General features: G+C 38.7%; 1 long non-coding RNA gene across 2 annotated transcripts in view; it reads right to left on the reverse strand.

Annotated features, from left to right (window-relative positions):
- Positions 1–3,373: 3,373 nt before the first annotated feature.
- LOC118014279 overlaps positions 3,374–8,380 on the reverse strand; it is a 7,908-nt gene continuing 2,901 nt past the window's right edge. For both annotated transcript variants that reach the window (XR_004680248.1, XR_004680247.1), the window contains 2 exons: positions 5,538–5,664; positions 3,374–3,907 (listed from right to left, as the gene is read on the reverse strand). This is a non-coding gene — a long non-coding RNA (uncharacterized LOC118014279). The remainder of the gene's footprint in view (positions 3,908–5,537; positions 5,665–8,380) is intronic.

The raw sequence follows: 8,380 nt of genomic DNA on the forward strand, positions 1-8,380 counted from the left end.
ATAAGATGAGACAACTCAAGATCTTGGCCAGTGACCACTGATCTGGAACACGTAAGGATGAGTATACTTTAGCTGCCAAAAAACTGAAAACTTGTAGCTAAACCTAGTGAGCAATCAAAATGAAGGAAGAGAGAAGTCAAGGAATTTACCAAATATCAAGATTCTCAGCCAGACCTTGAACTGACCTGTCTTCTGCCTCTTAATCTAGTGGCATCTTCAACAAGTTATTCTATCACTATGTTAGGAACCTTCTGCTTCCTTGCTGACTCACCATATGACCTGTCAATGTCCTAAAACTCAATGTCTCCATTCATTTTTTTTGTAAAATGGGAACCATGGAGAACTCAAACCAAAGCAAGACAGATTTGCGTTCAAATCCAGTCTGAGGCCTTGCGAAGAACAGTAAGCCTCTTTGTGCTTCAGGTTACAAAAAGTTACCAAGCGGGCACCTGGGTGGCTCATTAAGCGACTGCCTTCGGCTCAGGTCATGATCCTGGAGTCCCGCGATCGAGTCCTGCATCGGGCTCCCTGCTCGGCAGGGAGTCTGCTTCTCCCTCTGACCCTCCTCCCTCTTATGCTCTCTATCTCTCATGCTCTCTCTCGCAAAAAAAAAAAAAAATCAAAAAGTTACCAAGCAAATCATAGCCTCTGCCTCTCGAGGTCATTACATATACAAAAAGTGCTTGGTGAACGATACATAGAAAAATGAGTATTTTTATGCATCTCCATGATACTAGGACACAGCGAAGATGCAAGACAGAAAGACCAGGAGAGTTGAGGCAAGTCTCAGGGTTCATAGCCCTGAGATTATAAGACACAAAAGGACCAGAAGCCTCAACAAAGTAGGGGTGTCAAGCCAAATGGGCAGACAAGACAAGTATCTGTGGATTCAGAACCGAAGGACAGAATAAGCCAATAATCCATGGGTCCCAATGGATGTCGGAGGTATAGGTAGACACGTGGTGACCAATAATCCTGATAAAGGAGTGGTTCAGCACATCACATGCACACAAAGCAGGGATGGAGGAAGATGCATTTCCTGGAGTCAAGATGAGATGATGAGTCAGAAAGCCAGGCAGGCTGGTGGGCAAGAAAGGCACCAGCTACCAGGAACAAGCAACGAGAGGCAAGGAGTTGACCTTGCTAGAGGCAAGTGTTTGGCCCAGTCAAGAGTTCCTCAGTTCTTCCTATCAGGGCGCAGACAGCTCAGAGCCTGCAGGTACCAGTGGGGAAATCACAGTGTCTGGCTGGATTGTAAAAGGAATAGCGGAGTCGTGGCTGACAGCAGACTCTGACACAGCACCATTAACATATTCCTGACCCACATTCATTTTGTCAAAAGATGCTTTTCCAAATTGAGTCTTTATTGAGAAGACATGCACCTAACTCTGATTTGAACAGGCGACGTCGCCGCATGCAAAGTAACAGCTTAGAGAGGACCTGTTTTATCCCATCACTCTATCTAGAAGCCAAGCACCCTGTTTTGTATTCATATTCTGTGTTCCAGATAAATTGTCAGGTCCTTCTGCCAGATTTTTATGGATAATTAGAAGGTTGCAAGAAGCAGATGTTATGAAACTATCTGTGACTAGTCCTTAATGGAGGATGACAAGAACCCGGCACCATTTCTTAATTACAGGAGACACAGTGAGACATATTAAAAAAAAAAAAAAGAGGAAGACTTGGTGGAAGCCTGACCAGATATCAAATGGTGAATCACCCACATTGAACCTGAACATTCTTGGCTCTGCAATCTGGAAATATAGATCCTACCACCTTTAAGCTAAATAATTTCATAAGTTGTGCATCCTCCGATGTGGCTTCATTTCCGATTTTAATAACTAAAATATGAGCTCCTGACTAAAACAGGGGGTCTCTCTGGCTAAAACTGTCCCGACAAGAAAATTGCGTTTTATTAAATACAGACATGGTTTTTGCTACATCAGATCCTATTCGGTAGGATAAGAGTAGGGAAACTAGGTTCTTATCCTATGAAGACTATGGCCACAATTAACACTTTGTGAGAGCTCACTATGTGGTAGGCAGAGTATAAACTCATTGCCGTGCAGCCTATTCGATCCTGGCAGCTCTAAGTCTGTGGGCATTTTATTAGCCCCATTCTACAGAAAAGGAAACCGGTAATGATAACAAGATAGCAACAAAAACACCACCAGCTGCTACTGCTGAAAGTCGTTGCGTACTTCCTATGTCCTCACGTTCTGCGCTTGCATACCTCATCTCATGTAATAGGGCTAGAGCCGCAATTGTTTTTATTCCCACTTAGCAGAGGAGGAAGCTAAGGTTCCAAGAGATTTTAAGTGTAAAGTCAGAATTCTATTCTATTCTCTCTATTTGAGAGAGAAAAAAAACGTGTGTGCGAGCTCACAAGTCGGGGGGAGGGGCAGAGGGAGAGGGAGAATCTCAAGCAGACTCCCCACTGAGTGCAGAGCCTGATGCAGGGCTTGATCCCAGGACCCCAAGATTATGACCTGGGCCGAAATCAAGAGTCGGCCGCCCAGCCGACTAAACCACCCAGGCACCCCTAACCACAGTATTTCTAACTAAATATAGTCTGTTTAATCCCTGGGCTATACTGCCTTTATTTGGCTGGGTAACTGTAATAGATTGAATTGGGTTCCCCCAAAATTTATTTCTTAAAGTCCTAATCCTCTGCACCTCCGAATGTGACTGTATATAGAGATAGGGCCTTTGTTGAAGTAATTAATGTAAAATGAAGTCCTATGGATGAGCTGTAATCCAGTATGACTATAAGAGATTAGGACACAGACCGGCACAAAGGGAGAATGATACAGAGACCCTGGGAGATGGTAGCCATCCGTGAGCCAAGGAGAGTGGCCTTGAAGAAACCAATCCTACCAGCAACTTGATCTTGGAATTCTAGCTTCCAGGACTGTGAGATAACACACCTCTGTTGTTTAAACCACTCAATCTATAGGATTTTGTTATGGCAGCGCTAGAAAACTAATAGTGTCCTCATTTCAATCCGTGACTTCTGAATATCTGTTTCTTCAGCTAGAAGCCGTTAAAGGCGCTTACTGGGCATAGCACCCCATGTGCTCTCATTAACATCCTTCACCTTTTGGACAATTTCAGCAGGTGCTTTCTTCCCATGCTCCCACGGACTAACAATTTTCCTCACTCTTCAGTTTCTCTTACTCTTCCCACCCTTTCTTTGGTCCTTCCCTGAGCTACTGATAAAGTAAAAGTCCCAGATCAGAAACAGTAGGGAGTGGGCTTGGAACAGATGTGTAGGTAAGAGGCAGAGATGTAAGCTCAGTGGGAAACCACAGGGTGGAGGTTCTTATAGGGGAGAAAAACTTTTTCCTTTTTCCCTTCTAGGTTTTTTGGCTGATCTAATGATTAAATTGACATAAGAAAGATTAATAGGAGAAAAACAAATGTAATTATATACATCCAGGAGCCCCACAAAGACATGAGAGGCTCCCCACAGTCAGGCAATTGGGGTTTATATGCCACCCTGAGCTAATGGGAAGCAAGTAGGGATCTGGGACTTCAAAAGTGAGGAAGACAATCCATCGGAAGATGGGAAGATCAAATGTTTGGTAAGCAAATGTTTGCCATGCCATGTGGATAAGACTTTCTTCTGTAAAAAAAAAAAAGTTATCTTTGGTAATAACTCTCTTCCTGGTACAGGTTCTCTATCTAAATTCTTTGACGCAGTTAAGGGGGAAGTAAAAATCTCTCCTTAAGTGTGTTGGGCCTTGATTGTCTTCATCTTGGAATATTGCTCCATTACTTCTTTGAATTAGAACAATAGGTCAGTTCAGTTAAACAGTTGTGTCTCATTTTAGAAGGTGATGATGCAGCTGGGATCCCAAAGTTAGGCCTGCATGATGCGGGAAATCGGGTATTTAATAAGGCATTTCTATGGAAACAAACAAACAAACAAAAAAACCAGTTAATAATTGGAGCAAATTACAAACCAACAGAGTTCTGGGGGTCACCAGTTGAAAAGATTTCTAGATCTCAGGCTTGAAGCCTCTTGAGAGGGACTGAGGGCAGACAATGGCAATTGGACAGATTTTCCTGGTTTGTAATCTGAGGCCTCTAGCGATCTCTTAGAGTCGTCCACCCAGCCAGAGGCACGAAGACTGACTGTTCATACATGAGTTTTTATTCTGATTTCTCTGAAGTTTATATCAAGTTGTCCAATGTTAGCTTGCATGGTTTCAGGAAAAGGGCAGCCTTAGTTCTCAATGATTCTAAGTCAGAAGGGTAGAAGAAAAACTAGAAATGTTAGTTTAAAAAGTTGTAGCCAAACATTGGAGGAAACTGAAAGAACCCAGAATCTAGTCCAATTTACGGGTAGAAAACAAAACTTCAATGACAACTGACAGAACTAGAATTTAATCTCCATAAGTGTATATTATAATTTCTACTGAAACACCATTTTGTTCTCTACCATCACCCCCATTGCCATTAAAGATAACCAAAGAAAGACTAATTTGTTTGCAAAGTAAGTCTAGTTTTAATAAATTTGGCTTGATTGTTTATATAAATATAACAAGAATAGTGATTGACCATATAGAATTTTTAAATCTGCTTTGCTGGAACTTTTTATAAGGAATCTCAGACTGTACTTTTAAAAGCTTCTCAAAGTTGGGGCGCCTGGGTGGCTCAGTCATTAAGCGTCTGCCTTCGGCTCAGGTCATGATGCCAGGGTCCTGGGATCGAGCCCCGCATCGAGCCCCGCATCGGGCTCCCTGCTCCGCGGGAAGCCTGCTTCTCCCTCTCCCACTCCCCCTGCTTGTGTTCCCTCTCTCGCTGTGTCTCTCTCTGTCAAATAAATAAATAAAATCTTTAAAAAAAAAAAAAAAGCTTCTCAAAGCTAGGAAGCCAAGCTAAAGATGGGCTATCAGGCTTTCCAGCAATACCTATAGATTTGGGTTACTTCCTATCTTTACAAGGTCCCCAATCCTGAAATTCCTGCGCCTGCCAGGAAGTCACCTTTCTCACTCACCCGGCAAAGTTGCTGAATCCCTGTAATCAAGGTACCAGGCCATTTTCACCAAGGGGCATTATTGGCTCCAGTCAACCTTAGCTACTTAAAGCTGTCTGGTCATATCTGAGTCTTTAGACATCTCTCTCAAATATGACATTCCAGTCAAAGCCTTGGTAATGCAACCAATGTTTTCAAGTGTGTCTTGTTACAGAAGAACAGATTCTTAGTGAACTTAGGCATATAACTATTGCCATGAAAATCAGAACACCCACTGAGAATTTATGAATTCTAGGGGCATCAGGTAGGAAGAGAAGGATAAAAGTTCAATCTTTGTTCACAAAGGTATACATTTCCAAATTGTTCTAAGTCATAGGTAGCTTAAAAGAAGAGAAAAAGGTTTTCACAATTTTGGAAAACAAAATATATATTTTTTAAATTGGCCATGTTTTAAACAAAAAAAATTACAAGCATACTCCTCAGTTCATTCAGCACAATGTAACTGATATTTGTTCTGATTGAATCTAGTTATTCTACTAGCTTTAGAAATTCTTACCAGTTCAGTTTTCTGATCTTGAAGTTATCAGAAATCTGTATTCTAGAGTATGTTCCATAAGTCTTCTTAAAGATGAAGTACTTTTGCAGGAACATTTTTGCAAAAGCATCAGAGAAAAAATAACCATCTGTAAATGACAAAAGACTTAAAAATAGCCATGATTAAAGATCTGATGAAAGTCTATCACAATGCAGTTGACAAGGAAATCTATTTATTTTTGTGACACCTAACATTTTAAGATAAGTGGAATTATGACTGATAATGTTATATCAGGACATATTAGATTTCTAGAAATTTCATACAATTTGTAGAACACTGGTAACACATACTAACAATACAACATGAAAAACGCTCAGTATTACTCTTTTTTTTAAGTAATCTCTACATCTAATGTGGGGCTCGAACTGAGGACCCCAAGATCAAGAGTCACTCCCAACTGAGCCACAGCCAGGTGCCCCAGTATTACTGTTTTATTTGACAATGCTTCCCATATCATTTAACATATCAAATAAGACTAATTAGTTTAACATCTTCCTTTTTTAAGGAGAGAAAACAAATCTTCTGAGATGTTCCAGGGACCCCCTAAAAATTCTCAAACTTAGTTCGAAATCAAAAAGACTCTATTTAGAATTTGATTTTTAAGAAGTTTGTCAAAAATGTCAGAGAGGTTTTAAAAAACTTGGTCAAATAGGATCATAGGTCACTGTGAAAGAATACTTAGCTATCCATTTAACCATATTGTCAATTAAAGATTTCACAGGCAAATCTGGAAAGCTAAATAGTTGTTTTAACCTTAGTTCTTGGGTGCCTAGGTGGCTCAGTCAGTTAAGCATCTGACTCTTGATTTCCACTCAGGTCATGATCTCAGGGTCATGAGATCAAGCCCTGCATCCAGCTCCGGGCTCCTCGAGGAGTCTGCTTGACGATTCTCTCCCTCTGCCCCTCCCTCCCCACCCTCAATCTCTCTCTCAAATAAGTAAATAAATAAAATCTTTAAAAAAAATAAAATAAAAAACTTCAGTTCTTTGAATAGAGAATCCTCAGCTTTCTTAAGTAATCAAAGACCTGATAAAGGCGAAATTATTTTGACAAGATACACAATCTTTGCTTTTTAGGCAGATTACTTTAAAAGGTAAGGAAAAATCTTTTATAATCTTTTATCAAGAGCAGACCAATAGTTCAAGAAAACTTTTTTTCCTTTTAACAGAAAGAAACTTAAATTCTAATTTTATACCAGCTTATTTTTGATATCAAAATTCATTTAACTTAATTAAACTTATTTTAATCTTAGTGAGCTTGACTAAAACTCCTTTGCCAAGATTCCTTTTCTATAAATCTTCTACAACCTTTTTACATTCAAATTTTGTCCTATAATTTTTCTTTCCCATTTTAATACAATTGACAAAATTACCTTATTTTCCCTTAACAAAAAATGCATTTCCATTTCTTATACTTAATTTTATTAAAAACACCCATCTTGCTTGTCTCACATTCAGAGATGTTTCCCTTATTATTTCTAGTGGCATTAATTGCCTATATTACAGTTTTTAATTCTTAAAAACCTTCATTTTTAGTGAAAATAAAAACAAAAACAATTATAAACTGTCTTCTGTATTAGCATTCTGTGGGTTGGCAAATTTATAAATACTTTTAGAATATCTAGAAACATGTTTCTCATAGCAGAATTTCTAGTATGACACAGACATGTTTACTAATGGACCCCCAACTATCTTTAGTAATTAATTATTGTTCTAGTATTTTACCTTACTTGGAAATAACCTAGACATTTAACGACTCCCCACCATTTAATTTTAACTTAGCAAAATTCTAAGGGTGGAGGTTACCAAGGAGATTTGGGAAACTATTTTTAAGTAGACATACCATAGCAGTTATTACTGAAAAGTTCACCTGAAAATTCTTACCCACTTACATTTATTTACTTGTTCTTAACAATCATACTTAGATTACTCATGAAAATTTCATGAGACATTAAAGCAGTTAGCCATCATCTTAAGTTATGTTTCTTCCTGCCAAACTTTATAACAGAGATAACATGAGCATATTTTACTTTCAGTAAATGAAGATAGAATAAAAGTATTACACTTAATGCTAATAACTCTAAAGCTATGTCTGTATTAATGAAACCAGCAAACTTAAGCTTGCTTTTATTTACCAAAAATTATCCTAGACATGAGCTTGAAAAATGTTTGGGTTAGTTTTTATTATATTTCTGAGATTTAGAAATACTTAGTCCAAAAGCACTTGTTTTTAAGCCAATTTTAAGTAGAGCTTTTTTAGAAATGAATTTTAGCACCACCATCTAGAGGTAAAAAAATGCCACATCTTTCGTGTGTGTGTGTGTGTGTGTGTGTGTGTGTGTGTGTGTGTGTATATATATGTATATAGACGTACATAACATACAGACAGATACAGAGATCTGGTTGCTTTCATTTTAAAACTTTAGCCATGAATCAGGTATAAAACAAAACCCACTAGTTTATAAATAATTGTGTCTCTGGCAGACAGAGAACAAGTTAAGGTTACCCACTTAAAAGCTTTTTGCTAGTATTTGTGGAGAAGACTATTAAGATTTGTATTTGTCCTTGACAAGTAATCTTAAGGATGCTGTGCTCCGGAGTTTGGGCAAGAGAGCCTTTTTAGCAGTCTGTATTTTAAAAAGGTCTCCTCTTCCCCCACTTCCACCCCCTTTTTTTAACAGTTTCAGACCATTGTTTTAGTTACCTCCCAGGGTGTTTACATTTCAAAGACATAGTAAGATTTCTATCTTCAAGAGATGGAGAAAGAATGTGAGTTTTTTCCTAGAAATTCTGGCTCTACTTCTT

The sequence above is a fragment of the Mirounga leonina genome, unplaced genomic scaffold (genome assembly GCF_011800145.1).
Source record: "Mirounga leonina isolate KUSES-001 unplaced genomic scaffold, KU_Mleo_1.0 Mir_154, whole genome shotgun sequence".
Classification (NCBI taxonomy): Eukaryota; Metazoa; Chordata; class Mammalia; order Carnivora; family Phocidae; genus Mirounga; species Mirounga leonina.